Source organism: Sus scrofa, chromosome 10, assembly GCF_054392235.1.
Source record: "Sus scrofa isolate SSC_HxYL_T2T_F1_AM1 chromosome 10, Sscrofa_HxYL_maternal_Yorkshire_Landrace_v2.0, whole genome shotgun sequence".
Lineage (NCBI taxonomy): Eukaryota > Metazoa > Chordata > Mammalia > Artiodactyla > Suidae > Sus > Sus scrofa.
Genome location: NC_139392.1, coordinates 3,805,853 through 3,820,467, shown reverse-complemented (window position 1 = coordinate 3,820,467; position 14,615 = coordinate 3,805,853). Strand labels below are relative to the sequence as shown.

Here is a 14,615-nt window from a genome sequence, read left to right as displayed (position 1 = left end):
ATCTAAAACCCTTAGGGCATTATAAACATGAGCTAGTGTCAAACCTTTTCTCCAAACATTTTTTTTTTAAGTTTGTGTTTATTTAGAAGTCACTCTAATCACCTATATTGTTTTACTTTTTTCTAGAGTTTTTCCAATTGCGCGTGATATAGTAACTATATGTATCCATAATATTCCTGGTGAGAGTCTATGTTGATGTAATAAAAGCAAAGAATGTCTTGTGTTCTTTGTGTTTGTTTCCTTTCCAATATCCTTTCTAACAAGCTTAGTATCAGCTTGGCTTTTAAACAGTAGGAGCATTCTGGCCCAAACCTTTGGAGAATTGTCTGGATTTATGTTCTGGAATTTCAAGGAAAGTTCAAACCCATTCTCCAGAACTTTAAGTTATATAGACCTGGTTTCCTTTAAATGGAAGCCAGTCAGCTAATCTTCCCAATCATTTAGGGCATGTTCTAACATAACGAGTCACTACGAATCACTGTTAGATAACTTAAGAGATCCATGAAAGAAAGACAGACAGACAGACAGAAAGGGAGTAAGAAAGAAAAGAAGAAAGAAGGGAAGAAAGAAAAAAGAAAGATCTCTTTAAAAACAAAAACAGGCAATTTGGTCTCAGTGTCACTAACCTCCACACATTTATTGCCTCTGCAAAAATTCCATCCCTAGCTTTCACCCACACAATACCTATATTTCACTCCAATTATATCAATTGTGGGCTAGATTTGCTTTCGAACTACATAGTCAGGTAATTTTTTTTTTCATGGTGATGCCAATTAATTCGAAGGAACTCTTTTCACAACTATGTGAAAAAGATGGGAGGTTATCACAGCAGTAATCAATTATTACAGGAATAAAGAGCCATTGTTCTATGTTCCCTTTATTGTTTTGTCATTTGCCATCGCATTTTAATTGGAAAGCACAGAGAATGAGTATTAAGAGATAACTATTCACTTCAGCTATACCATTTCAGAAGAGTTGTATATGTTTTATTATAACTACTATCTACAGTGGGCATTTGAATGTAAAATACATGTGCGTAATTAATTATAATAATGAACAGATATTGGTTGTTTCCATTTATAACAAACAGAGGGTGGGAAAATAACATTTTTTAAATGACCTCATTTCTTTAAGAAATCACATCATTTTTCTTTCATTTCATTTAAGATTCAAAAATAGGACTGGATGTCTAGTAAAGCGGAAAAAAAAAAAAAAAAAACACCCCATGAAGTTTAATTGGGTTATTGTTCAGCCATTGGATATTTAGGTCTTGTCTTACATCCAGAGTCAATTCAGAGATGGGTATTTCTAAAGAAAGAAAACTATCTTAACAAATTCACATTTTTTCTTGGATGATTGTTTTAACTAACATTCCTGGATATCTCACATAAAACATCATTCATTGACTTATATTTTTAAAAATAAGAATTTTGAAGCAGTTAATTTTTTGCAAATATGGTTTAAAAAATTGGTAGTTTTGGTAGTTATGGTAGTTTCCTTGTTCTGATACATTTATTCATTTTGTGCATTATGGAAAATAAGTTGTAAATTAATTTTGTGTATGATGATGACTTAGACATAAAATACAATAAATACCTGGCTCTTTTTAAAAACTGGTAAGAACACAAATGTTTCATAATGTAGCTATATTAAATATTATTGCATATGTTTCATATATATTTTAATTAAAATGTCTTATGGTATCAGTTTTAGGTCTTTAAAAAGTAAATATTTTGTGAGTTATGCCTTTGAATTATTGCTTTTGTTCTACTTTCCAAATATGCCATGTTTAGCACAAAGACATAATCATGAATCAAAATCACATGACTGGTTTTCCTTACTTCTTATAAACAGAAAAGACACAGGAAATTCCTATTATGTACTAGAAAAAGTAGATTTTAAAACTAATCATTCACAGCACCGTTTGTTTAATGTCTGAATATGAACCTTTTATGGGATATACCAAAATCTATTATTAAAAACCAACAGCACCTTCAAGGGACATTTGAATGTTGAACTTATGATTGAGCAACTAAAAATCTGCTTTTAAAGCATTGTTTATTGTCAAAAAATTTTACAGATTCTTTTATAGGATTTTCTTTTTTTGTTAGATGCAGTCTTTCAAAATGAGTAAATAAGCCCCAACACTAGAAGGTCAAAGATTGATTGGAGACTTCAAACCATGAGCCCTCAATGCGATTTAAGCCTGATAAAAGCCATTTTCCCAAATGTAGTTTTCATATTAAGTGGTAAAAGCCAGTGAAGAGTAAAAAGCATCATTATGTGATGGCTTGAAGTAAATTTAGAACTTCATTGAGAAATCTAAGGTTACATGTATATATGAACATATACATACACACACATACACACACACACACACACACACATACATATATATATCCACTTAAGAAACTGTTTCTTTTTAAGCTTCTGTCTTTTGAAAGCATAAATTACTTAGTTCAGTTGATTATTTTTAAGTCTATATAAAGTGGGTTTCAGAATACCATTTCTAGCAAGTGTAAAGCCTCAGGAAAAAAAAAAGTGAAAACAAGTGTTACTTAAAAGATCTATTTTCTAAACCAATATCTTTGGGGGAAAGGTCTAAATATAAGCAAAATACATATTTTCTCCTTCTGTAATTAAAATTAAAATTTAATCATTAGCCCTGAAACGTGAAGGAATATTTCTTAAGTCAATGTTGAAAGACTCCAACAGCATATTTCTAAGCATTTAATAACTACTGTCTGATCAGTTGAGTTTTAAGAATTTCTCATCGAATTAACAATGCTGAGGCAATTAGTGCGGAAAACGCAAAAGGTTTTCTAAAGCCTTCCAAGAGTGTACCATAAACTGGAAAGACAGCAGCATTTGTACAATAGCTTCTAGTTTAAAGTTATTTTCACAGAGAAAAGTTTTTTCTTTGTACGAAATGTACAATTAAAAGAACTCCAGCGTAAATGTTACCTGCAGGACTACGAACATGTGGAATATATGTTTAAAATATATAAACATATAAATATAAAGACATGGAATTAGCTGAGACGGAGGAAAGAGAAATTGTGAAATAATGGATGAAACCACCGCAGGTGCACCTACGTATGTACGAGCGTGGAGGGTCGGGGAGCAGGAGGAGCAGAGAAGGCGCAGGCGCAGTGAAGAGAAAGGGCGGGGAAAAGGCTCAGGTCCCCGGCGGTTGGCTCAACACTGGGGACGAGGCGGGGGTTCAAGATTTGGGCCTTGGAAGAATGGAGGAGCAATGCTTAACCGAACAGAAGTGTCTTGCAGAGAAGCAGAAGAACCGAAGGGAGACCAAGACGTAGGCTTAGGTTAAAGGGCTTCCACTGAACAAATCAGGTGGGAGCGCTGCCCACGTCTCGTGGTTTTGAAGGATGTCAGGAAGCGCAGGCTTCTCTCTGGTTTCCGTGAGCAGCTGCAAAGGCGCACGTCTTCGCCTTTGTCGTGAGACAGCTTCTCTCACTGTTTGTCCCTCTGCTCTCTTTCTACCATAATGTATACCCTTCACTTCTAAGCGTCGGGAAAATGCGATCCGCACTTCTGTCCTTCACTTCCTCATCCTCAGTTCGTGTGGGGCTTTTGTCATTGTCCCTCATGTGTCCCTGAACCTGCCAAGGCTGTTTGCAATGAAATCTTGTGTCCAATTCCCAGCCCTCTCCTGATAGCCGTTGGCTTCCTCCTGAAAACTCAACTCACGAGGTCTCGGAGACGTCTTTTCCCAATAGTGCCTTTGTTCCCTAGCTGCTGCTGTTTCGTCTGCTTCCAGGGCTCCTCCTTCTCTGCCTGCTGCCTAGTTGCCCAAAGGCAGGTTTCCATTCCCCTTCTCCTTCCCTGCGGTCAGAACACGCTCTGGGGCACCTGCGCCCCCCAGTCTCCATCACTGTGGCTATTCTGACTCCCCGGGGACTCAGGTCTTCTGAGGTCTGAGCTTATATCATTTGGAGCACCCTCTTTAAGAAAAGGAATACAGACGTCTGAACACAAAATTAGTTTAAAAAATGAATACAGATGACAAATACCACAGTATCATAGAAACCAAAAGAGTAACACATTTTCATTAATTGTCTGACACAGTTCTATGCTTTGCTCCCCTTTCATTGATTATTTTGTACTATTGTGGAGAGATGAGAAAGATAAATCAGTCTTTCATCTGGTGTGGTTAGTCGGACGTGGTTTCTTACTACTGATGTTTTGAATGCAAAAAAAAAAGTGAGCACAGATGAACTTACCGTGTGTAACCTTCTTATAGGTTTGTGTCCAATGAACATAGGAATTCAGATAAAGTTCATTTCTTAAATTCCCTTCAAAATAAAAAAATATGGTGCATTTATAATTATGTGCTTCATCATCAAATATTGTGAAAGAAAATGAACTTCTGTTTCGATCAAGCATTAGTAGAAGTCGTTGATTCAGTTTATTTCCATATCCCCTATTGCTGCTGTATGTCAGCGCCCCAGAATTTCCTCTGCCTTTGCAACAGCCACCGAACAGGCACCCTCTTTGCCAGTCTTGCCTCACCATGACTCCCTTGTGTATTTCTGAGAGCTTTTTGATCAGAAAATCATATAATCACCCTCTTACCTAAACTGTTAATGGACACTCATTATGCTCAAGATAGTTTCCAAACTTCTTAGTCTGGCAATCAAAACCCATTCCTAACATCATTCCTGCTTCTTATTTGAACCTCACCTCTCATGGAATATCCACCCCTCATCTCGACACCATCCTACATTCCAATGAGACCAAAATGTTAGAATTGGCTATGCCATGGTCAAATATGTATATCCACTGCTCCTTCTGCCAGAAGTATCACCACATAAAAACTTGTTTAAACCCCTCTGGTCTTTTAAACTCCTCTCCAAAATGCCTTTTCTGTCCACTGACACCACTCTTTATCCCTCTAACCTAAATCACGACTCACCAGATGAACCTATTCTGTATCTTTACCAGGGTATGAATCATGCATTATAATTGATATTCATATTTTTAAAAATCCATTAATTTGGTAGGCAAGGCTCTGATACCTGGAGGGAACTGTGATATTGATATTTTGTGAAATGTTCCGTGAGCGTTGATAATAATCCAAAATTCCCAGAAAGCCAGAAGCTATATAATTTTCATAAACTCAAGACTTTCTAATCTCAGATCATCAAAATACCTGCTCAAATACCTTTATGTTTTTTAAGCCCCTTAGGTGACTGCAGGTCATCTTGTTCAATAAGATGAGGACTGGTTAAAGTGGGGAATCATAAAAATAAATACATAAATAAATAAGGAAGCACTACCTAAAATATTTTTTCTGTGAGTATGAATCAGTGATTTGGGTTTCAGTTTGTCGTCCTTATCTTTTGACTTTAGACTCATCATAAGAATTCTTCACATTACAGTTCCAGTTTCTTTAAAGTGAAGGAGAACTTAAAGAAATAGGCTGAATGGAATTCCTGTCATGGCTCAGTGGTTAACGAATCTGACTAGGAACCATGAGGTTGCGGGTTCGACCCCTGGCCTTGTTCAGTGGGTTAAGGATCCGGCGTTGCCATGAGCTGTGGTGTAGGTAGCAGATGTGGCTCGGACCTGGCATTGCTGTGGCTGTGGTGTAGGCTGGCAGCTACAGCTCCAATTAGACCCCTAGCCTGGGAACCTCCATACGCCATGGTAGCAGCCCTAGAAAAGGCAAAAAGACAAAAAAAAAAAAAAAAAAAAAAAAAAAAAAGAGAGAGAGAGAAAAGAAAAGAAATAGGCTGAGTGCAGGAATTCTTCCAGATTTGTATTTTCCAAGGGTGGGAGCCCAGTCTAGGCATGGGGTCCGCACTTAGAATATTTATGGTAATTCCCTATGGTTTCTTAACTTGCGTAGGAAAGCTCAATAGGCACTGCTTTCCCATGGCTCTCAGATGCCTTACAGGTGTATTCTGGATTCCGGGCCATAGGTTAAGAGAGAGGAGCCTCCTTGTGATGGGGCCTTTAACCCCAGTTAACTCCTCTTAGCTCCAATGGCAACCTAAGAAGATGTTGTTACATCTGTATGAGCTCCGTATGACCCATAAAGCATACGATGGCCACAGTGAACAGAGGGGCCTGACAAGGAGCACAGGTGTTTCAAAACCGGGCATTTCCAAGCAGAGGCCTGGTCACAGTCAAGCTTGCCAACCTCTGGCTGTGGCTTCACCCAGACGTAACTGCAGGGCGATTATTTAGCAATTCATCTTTGTTTTTCGTAGCCTTTAGCATAGTTCATTGACTCCACTCTCTCTTCCTGCACTGATTTTATTTGCTTGTGTATTATTGAATCAAATTGCATATGAACAATAAGTAAAACTTCATAAAGAGAAAAGAAAAAAAAAACACGCTCTCTTAATAAACATACAACTCTTAGGTATGAAGAGATGAGCATTAGAGACAAAAGACTCAACACTGCAGATATCAGACCATATGTTAAAAAAGAGAAAGTGGAGTAACTCAGAGAGGCCTCTGATTAGAGTTCTGGTGTGAGAACACCCAGACTTGTTTTTAAGATAAGCAATATAGGCAAATCCACGGTGATCCCACATCATGTGGTAGTAAAACCCCAAAAGAACTGAGAGCTAAATAGGAAAGACGGAGGCGGCCCATGGACTGTCAAAGCTTAAATTCTAAGAGTGTAAAATTCATTCAAATGCAAATGTAAAATAAACACATGTTGACAAAATCATTTTCCTTCTTAAGAAGGGAACCAGCAGGGTAGTACATGTTTCCAAAGAGAATGAGAGAGACTGAACTACTCCTCCTCAGTTGAAGATGCTAAAATACAATTGCAAGGTGATGTAGGAAACTAATTAAGGTCCTGGCGAGCACTGCGGCCATGTTCTTTCTCTTTCTCACCAGACACAAATCCCTTGCTTTCCAATGGATCTGCAACTCGTCAGTCTGTAAGCTATCATCTACTTTCATGGAAGCTAAACCCTGATCAACAGTAAGGAGTTACGTCAAACAATGGTTCACTCCTCCACAGCAGGGCTGGGGGTTGGCAAACATTCTCTATCGAGTGCCTGATAGGAAATATTTTAGTATTTGTGTGCTAAAAACAAACAAAAAAAAAACCTTTATCACATATTAGTCTCAGTTTATTTCCACTTTAAAAAAAATTTTATTTTTGGCCACCCCCATGGCATGTGAAAGTTCCTAGGTCAGGGATTGAACCTGAGCCACAGCAGTGACAATACCAGATCCTTAGGCCACTACACCACCAGGGAACTCCCTTTTTTTTTCTTTTTAAAAATGTAAAGTCCACACTTATCTTAAGGGCTGAACACACAGGCCTTGGGCTGGATCTCATCCATGAGCCATAATTTGCCAAACCTTTGCCCTAGACAATAAAATAATCCTTGTATGAACCTGTCACACAATGCTTCAGTGTGACACTGAGAAAACTTGCCATCTTCCCCTGCTTCTTCCAAGGTTAGGGTAATCTGCTAACCATGAAATGAGGCAGGAGAGACAGTAAGAGGTAATTAGCGCAAAGCTCTAAAGCCAGATGAGTGGCTGGGACTGGAGTTGGACTTCAATGCCCTGCTCTCCTTTCATCTCTCTTAATCATGTATCTGCATACAACACACACACACACACACACACACACACATACAACACACACACACACACACACACGCATACAACACACACACACACACACACACACACACACAATGACAGTTTTGATGAACTATTTTTTTTTTTTTTTTTACTTTTTAGGGCTACACCCATGGCACATGGAAGTTCCCAGGCTAGGGGTCAAATCAGAGCTGCACCTGCCAGTCTACACCACAGCCACAGCAACACAGGATCTGAGCCATGTCTGTGACCTACACCACAGCTCACAGCAGCACTAGATCCCTGACCCAGTGAGGGAGGCCAGAGATTGAACCTACATCGTCATAGATACTAGTGGGATTCATTTCCACTGTGCCACAGTGGGAACTCCCTGAGGAACTATTTTTTAAAAGACTTTATTTTATTTATGTTATAATATGATACGTAAGATGTTTACCAAGAAATTCCGTTGGCATTTTTTTCCATACTGCAAAATTGGGTAGCTGTCATCATGGGCTATGCTATCTGCAAAAAAGTCAATGCCAGTTGAGGGGGTCAAAAGCTAAAAGAGATGAGAGAAGAACCTAGAGGAAAGGCTAAAAGGAAATGAAACCCTGACTAGAAGAGAAATAAAATGTTTTATCCCTTCAAGAGAGTTTTCAGGGTCCAGTAGGAAAAACAGAAGCCATTCTGGGTAAGATAAAAAGAAGAAGGAGTTCCCCCTGTGGTTCAGTGGGTTAAGAATCAACTGCAGCAATTTGGGTTCTGCAGAGGTGCAGGTTTGATCCCTGGCCCGGGGCAGTGGATTAAAAGAACTGCAGCATTGCTGCAGCTGCTGTGTATGTTGCAGCTGTGGCTTGGATTCAGTCTTAGACCCAGGAATTTCCATATGCTGCAGGGACAGCCATTAAAAAAAAAGAAGAAATTTAATACACAGCACTAGTTATAAAAGAGATGGGTGAGGGAGTTCCCTAGTGGTCTAGTGGTTAGGGGTCCTCACTTCCACCACTGTGGCCTGGATTCAGTCATTGGTCTGGGAACTGAGATTGCACATCAAGCATGCCACGTCCAAAAAAAAAAAAAAAAAAAAAAAAAAAAATACAAAGGAAAAAAGTGATGGGTGAGCAGAAAAGCTAGGCAGAGGCCAGTGGTGAAACACTGAGACTGACATTAGCAGGAAGCACTATTGCTTTAGGGCTAGAGGCACACAAGAGGAGGGGGTATAAACAGACCCTGAAAGTGGGAAATGTCTGTTGGGGCTGGAAGGCCATGTGAGCAGCCTGGCACGAGTTGGAACCACAGAAAGAAAGTCATGTTTGGATGGATGGAAAACACAGTCCCTGATGGGAGACACCATCTAACACCCAAGACAGACAGGGAAACACTCTGGAGTCTTCCTTCCCCTCCACCCACCAAGCCCTGCCTGTGACTCCCTTGGGCCAGCCCTCTAAGGGTGTAAAAAACAAACAAACAAAAAGGGAAGAAGAAAGCAAGGTAATCATGGAAACAGAAGCAGGGAAGAAATAAGCACCAAAGAAGAACTAAGAGAAAAGAAAGTACAGTGCGCATGAAAGCATGCTGATTCTTGCGAGTCAGCTGTCATTTCTGCACAACGGAAGTTGCCAGCCCCTAATAAACTACCCGAGTTGGTCTATGAAATATAGGGTGTTGAAAAAGGAAAAAAAAAACCATAAAATATACATAACTCACTCATCTCAAACACATTTATTACTATTAAATTATAATTATCAGACAATATTTTTAAAAATCTGCTAAAATTGCATAATGAAAAAGAACATTATTATATCTCCCTGAATTTGCATTTTCAGGCAATTCTAAACCCTAAGTATAATAACAAAATTATTATGCTGAATTACCTTTATTAAATCTATAGTATGAAATAAAGACGTATTTAAATCAAAGTAAAGTGCTAATGAAAATTTTTTTATGAAATGCATCTATTATGAAACTGTATTTGAATTATTTAAAACTGTTGTTTAAATTAGGCTTCTTAAATATTTTAAGAGAATGCTACCAAACTTATAAACAATTATAATGTTCCATGAATTTAAGAAATTATTTAGTAGTAATTAAACTATACAAGTTTTAAAATATAACCATATTTGAATGTGAACAGAGAGAGTTTTATTAAGCATGAGTGCCTCTGAATCATGCCTTAGGAGAAGTATAATTTCTTGGGGACATGCAATGTGAGAAAATAAACGAGGAACCGTAAAGGTAGAAAGGACCTGGGAATTTTTAACAACTGTTTTTACTTAAGTTTACTCTTCTCTCAAGATTAAAATGCTAAGCTTAGAAGAGTAGCAACTTTTCAACAAAGCACGCAATGTACTGGCTGTGAAGAGCTATGCTATACATTATGCAAACTGAGTTTTACCCTCCCTCTAACACCGAATATACGCACATACAGAAACCAAATGAAACATTTCTTCTTCGTACTATTCTAAACTTAACACACAACGCAGCCATCAGTAAAGTGTTATTCAATATATACGTGTTTGTTAAAACCAAAGTTTTAATTTAAAAAAACCCAAAGCTTTAATTAATTAATTCCATATCACAATGCTTAAGATAATATATCTTATCTCACCATCCTCACTCACTGGAAGAATACGGGATGTTATCCTATTTTTAAGCTAACAATTAGCCAACTACAATCCCATAGATGCTAGGAGAGGACACGAGACTCCTAAATCTGAAACAAAAGATGTTATTACTCCAAGCAAAAGCACTAGCCAAAGTATCAGGACACTGGAGTCCCACGGCCACAAAGTAAGGTGCAGAGGCAGGGTAACAGCTGCATATTCAACGGTTTGTGTTACATACTCAAGGGTCTGCATTACAAGACTTACAAGACAGAAAGCCTGAACTCAAGGAACCCGAATCTTTATAATGGGCAGTAAACACACTTAGCCTTTGCTCTGGAGAGAGAGACACTATTTTCCAAGGCAGTTTACAAAAGCCATCAGTGCCTCTGCTTGCAAGATGGGCAGAAATATGAGATGCCCGTGGAGAACGGTCTCCCAACGACTACCCAAAGACTGGAAAAGAACAAGTCTTATTACAGGGAACACTGGGAGAATGCTCAGACACCTTTGCCCTGTGGACTGTGAATGCAGATCTGCATGGGAACTTGCGGAAGCCCTTCCCTGAGAGCAGGAGGCATTTATCCACAGTCATCCTTCATTAGAAGAGACACTTGCCATGAAAACGAGTCAAAGTATATTACATCGAATGAGATGGGATTTTTCTCTTTGGAAGCACTTCAACAAGCTGCCTACACACGGATAAGAGAAATGCCCTCGAAAAAAGGGCCTATGTTTTCCAAAGTCGGTAATACTTGGAGTTAAACAGATTGCATTTAAAGTAAGTGTCACAAGTGAGATGACTCAACTGAAACTTTGCTGCTCCCAGCTCTGCTGTTTGCTGTCTACTAAAAAGAAGTCATCATTTCAGATCTTAAATGTACCATAAAATAGTTTCAGTTGTGTCATACCCCTTGTGGCTCCATATTTCAGTTATGCAATATTGCAGTGGGACAATGCTGCTCACTTGAAAGTCAGCTTCATTTACTGTGTTGCCGGAGTTCTGAAAGCGCTCTGAGTAGACATCAAAGCAATCATTCCATTTCTGTGTGTCACATCAAAGCAATCGTCACACATTTCTGCGTGTCTGTTGGAAGTAATACTAAATTCTGGTGCTATACAAATTTTAAAAATAATTAAACATACTTCCCACTAGATGTGGCACCAAACACCTCCTTATGAATCCACTAATTCCTCAAGCACACAGATATAATTTATGCACCCATTAGGCAAATTATATAATAAGAACCATAATCAAAACAATGCATTAAAATCACAGATTTTTCTTTTCTTTTTTATTTTTGGCCTCATTTAAAAAATTTTTGCGGTTCCCGTCGTGGCGCAGTGGTTAACAAATCCAACTAGGAACCATGAGGTTGCGGGTTCAATCCCCGGCCTTGCTCAGTGGGTTAAGGATCCAGCGTTGCCGTGAACTGTGGTGTAGGTTGAAGACGCGGCTCGGATCCCATGTTGCTGTGGCTGTGGTGTAGGCCGGCAGCCACAGCTCTGATTATCTGATTAGACCCCTAGCCTGGGAACCTCCATATGCCCCAGAGTGGCCCTAGGAAAAAAGGCAAAAAGACCAAAAAAAAAAAAAAAAAAAATTTTTTTTGTGTTATCTCTACTCCAACCCTAACAAAAATCTGCACAAAATAGGGAGATATCTTAACTTGATACAGTATTGTACAATATAAATGTTTAAGAAGGTGCACCAGACTACTTGAAATAAGAATAGTTTACTTGGCTTATTATTTTGTTATTAATTCCTTCCTGCATTGTTTTTACTCTCATCTACAATCCAAATCGACACGTTAAGGTAAAAAAGCAATTACGGCTGCAATTCATCCATCCCTTCATCCGTCCACTCATTTATCCAGTCATCTATATAATCCTTTCAACCCTTAATGAATCCAGCAAATAATCGCTTCATAATTGTGGCTGATTAAAAAAAGTGAGTGGGAAAAAAAAAACAAAGCAAGTGAGCAGGGGCTTCTCTCAGTGGGTTAAATAATATGCTACTTTCACTGATCCCATAACAGGGAACTCATTACAGGAATACAGTGATAGAAGGGCCTGTATTGTGAGTCAGCTGGGATGGAGCAGAGTTTTAGTGAAAAAGAGTGGGGGGGGGGGTGAGATTGCCTGTGTCTCTATCTATTTGGAACAGGAAGAGTCTCAGAAGAAATCTAAAGGATAAGTTAGGCTTAAATCTATCTTTAAAACCTACCAGATAGGGCGATAGCACATGAAAGGGTGTTGGGGAAAAAAGAGAGAGCACTGAGGTTTAGGAAACCTGAATGTCCAGCCAGCTCTAAGCCTGCATGAAAGATTTTCAGTCTTGTCCGGGTTCTATTCACATTCACTGGTCCCCTCGTTTCTGTAGCTGAATCTGAGCGTGCAGACACATGGCAGCCCTGGAAATTCTACCACTCCTCTCCCCAACCGACACCTAATAAGCCAAGATTGTAGGTGTCCACCCAAGAGAGGAGTAGAACTTCTCCTTCTGGCTTTGCCTTGTTGCCTGCCGATGTGCCACGAGTTAGAGGCATTAATATTCACACATTCCAGAAATGCTTACTGAACAACTGTTGTGAGGCATGCAATGCACCAACCAGTTTCTCGGGATATGACAATGAACAGGGCGGAGAGAGCACCTGCCTCTTTGAAAAGTACAGCTTAGCAGTGGAGAGAAAACTAGACAAGCCCAATAATATGGCCTATTAAAGAAAAGTTCATAGAGGGCACCCCAGAGTCTTTGACAGGGAGCAGAGCTCAAAGGATGAGATCATGGGAGCAGAGTCAGGAGAAACCCAGCATGGGGTTTAAGCAACAAAGTAACACAATTAAAGTTTCTTTTAGAGAGATGTTTCAAGTATTGAAATGCCTTGGAAATGAACCACTTTTCCACCTGGAGATGTTAAATGTTTATGTATAATCTCCAGAGTGGAGGCATGTTCACCCCGATAGCCTATATTTTCTATCTACCTTTTCACATACAAGTTACAAGCATCTTTAGGGCGAGAAACTTTTTCACTAAGCGGTGGAAACGCATTTTAAATACTCTTGCCATGTCTAATCCAAACCCAGACAATACAACAGAAGCTGGCAGTGCTGGTTTGCTTTCTGCAAATGAGAAATAAGCTGGTCATAAACCCTAAAAGTGGTCAGAAATATGGTTGACGTAATTATAAACACCTTGATTTTCTTTATCTTTTTGCCTTTTCTGGGTCTGCTCCTGCGGCATATGGGGGTTCCCAGGCTAGGGGTCTAATTAGAGCTGTAGCCATCAGCCTGCGCCAGAGCCACAGCAACACGGGATCCGAGCCTCGTCTGCAACCTACACCACAGCTCACAGCAATGTCGGATCCTTAACCCGCTGAGTGAGGCCAGGGATCGAACCTGCAACCTCATGGTTCCTAGTCGGATTTGTTAACCATTGAGCCATGACTGGAACTCCATAAACACCTTGATTTTTCAAGCCTCTCATGTTCCATAGACCATGGAATTAAAAAATTATGTCAAAGTTTGACTCTGTAACCAGGTTCTTAAAAATATCAATTAGCCTCCCACTACTTATTTCTCTGGTCTACACCCTCGGAGGATGGATTCACGGATGGGAAGAACGACTCACGCTTTTCTCAGTCAACTCTTACAGGATCCTCTTCAGATAATCGTCAGAAGGGACCCCCAGTTGGGACACCCATTGGTATTTTACAATGACAGCAACTTCTGCCTGGTGATGCCACATCAAACTTCATACCATTAGAGGGGAAAATTCACCTCTAAACTTCCACCCAGGTAAAAGTCGAAAAATGGGAAGAAATGAAAGAGAACCTGGTGGAAAAATGAAGGCTTTCTGCTAATTAGGCGTCTCCACAATACCCCGGAAGGTGGGTAGCCAATTAAGCTTAATTGCTGAGCACCAGGCCTTGGGGTCCGGTCCCTGCAGAACTCACAGCTGTGGCTACAGGGACTTCTTTGCCCAGAGCAGGGTTTCAACCCCACACTAATCTCAGTGATGCTTTACCCTAAAGCACTCAAGCTAAGAGAGGGCAGATCCACCTTTAGAAGGCTACCCTATTGTTTAGGATTGATTTTCAATTAGGTTTTTTTGAATTTTACCCTATTCCCTAGACGTTGCTCTTTACCTAGGCTATGACGAACAAGAGATGTGCTGGAGAAAAACACACCTGTGGGAAAAGGGGACTGCAAATTATTATAAAACTCAAAAATGCACAAGTAAATAAAATCCAGAACTTGCTCCAGATATATTTTTTAAATTTCACACCTTGCCCCTAATTTAGAAAATATTCCCCAAAATTTTCAGTTGTAGAAATCTCAAATAACCTAAAGATCAGTTTATGTTATATCCCCACCTTCGTAAAGGTAGGGTTTTCTTACTATTCCTTCTCTAAAGCTTATTTTTTA

At 39.4% G+C, this 14,615-nt stretch overlaps 1 protein-coding gene across 2 annotated transcripts in view; it reads right to left on the bottom strand.

Moving 5' to 3' along the window:
* Nucleotides 1–14,615, bottom strand: part of LOC102166310 (uncharacterized) — a 671,646-nt gene that overhangs the window by 130,788 nt on the left and 526,243 nt on the right. Inside the window, exons 3-4 of one of the 2 annotated variants that reach the window (XR_014817250.1) lie at nucleotides 4,245–4,316; nucleotides 962–3,965 (exon numbers count right to left, since the gene is read on the bottom strand). The exons of the other annotated variant lie outside the window; for it this stretch is intronic. The gene's annotated coding sequence lies outside the window, so the exon portion shown is untranslated. Of the gene's footprint in view, nucleotides 1–961; nucleotides 3,966–4,244; nucleotides 4,317–14,615 lie in introns of those variants that run through there. 2 annotated transcript variants of the gene reach the window in all.